At 42.7% G+C, this 1,308-nt stretch overlaps 1 non-coding gene across 1 annotated transcript; it reads left to right on the top strand.

Moving 5' to 3' along the window:
* The first annotated feature begins 545 nt into the window (after positions 1–545).
* LOC114010010 (U6 spliceosomal RNA) lies at positions 546–652 on the top strand. The gene has a single exon (XR_003551405.1). It is a non-coding gene; the product is annotated as a U6 spliceosomal RNA (small nuclear RNA).
* The last annotated feature ends 656 nt before the right edge of the window (positions 653–1,308 follow it).

Here is a 1,308-nt window from a genome sequence, read left to right on the forward strand (position 1 = left end):
TTTTTTTTGGGGGGGGGAGAGATTTTCACTGTAGGGCGCGTGCGCTCGCCAGACAGACAGAGAGAGACATAGAGACAGAAAGCGAGAAATCACCCCCCAGGGGGGATGGTCACGCCGCAATCCCTTCTCCATTCTCCTCTCGGGATCTTGGGCACGCATGCACACGCGCCCGGTGTGAGTTTTAAGCCACCTGGTCCGGGACACGAACCGTGGTCGACTACGTGGGAGTCCAGCGACATAGCCATTACGCTAACTGCTGGTTCCCCCAAGTGATGTAATTTTTTAAGGTGATTTTTATTTTTCTCCATGCAGTTCATTAATTATTGCTCTGAATAAAGTCAACTGAATTACTTTCTTGCTATGCTAATTGAAAAGGTACCTTTCCATCTGCAGAAAATGTATTGCTTTAGTCACAAATTCTCTTCCGAATACATCCAAGAGTTTTTTCCTTTCAACTTTCTTTCTTTTGTTGCTGTTTTTTTTTTTTTAATAATCATTGGTAGTCTATATCGTGATAGTAGGAAATGTAGATCAAAAGACTGTATGTGCTCGCTTTGGCAGCACATATACTAAAATTGGAATGATATAGAGAAGATTAGCATGGCCCCTGTGCAAGGATGACATGCAAATTTGTGAAGCGTTCCATATTTTTCTCTCGATCTCTCTCTGTCTGGCTAGCACAGGTGCCCTATAGCAAGAACCTCTCAAAAAAAAAAAAAAAAAAAAAGACTGTGTTGCTTTCCAATTCAGTCGCTGGTGGTTTTTTGTTTGTTTGTTTGTTTGTTTAAACACCAGACTTTGGTGTCCAGGCTCTGAGTTTCTGAGTTTCTTCCTCTTTGTTGTTACCTCTTTCTAAAAAACAGAAACCAAAACATGCCTTTGGAAGACGACGATCTTCTTAGCACAAAAAAGTGTATTGTCTTGGGGCAGTGGTGTGGTGGGTAAGGTGATAGGTCCCCACGTTCCTGACCAAGGTTAATGCAGCTTGAAAATCACACTGGGCATGTGTGCATGAGTGCCTAAAATCCCAGGGAGAGAATGGAGGAGTAGAGATTTCAGTGTGGCCATTCTCCAAGGAGTGATTTTTCACTTTCCCTTTGTCTGTCTGTTTCTCTTTGTTTCTGGCGAGCTCACACGTGCTGTATGGCAAAAACCTAAGGGGAAACAAGTTTATTCTCTCACATGATCCTGTAGAAGTTCCAAAACTTTGAAATGAGGACGGGAATTATAGTGGGCCTTAAAATATCCTACTTTCAGGAAGATATTTGGATTCTATTGGAGGGCAAAGGCTGGCTTCTAAACATCCAG

This window comes from Tupaia chinensis, unplaced genomic scaffold, assembly GCF_000334495.1.
Source record: "Tupaia chinensis unplaced genomic scaffold, TupChi_1.0 Scaffold000682_1, whole genome shotgun sequence".
Taxonomy (NCBI): domain Eukaryota; kingdom Metazoa; phylum Chordata; class Mammalia; order Scandentia; family Tupaiidae; genus Tupaia; species Tupaia belangeri.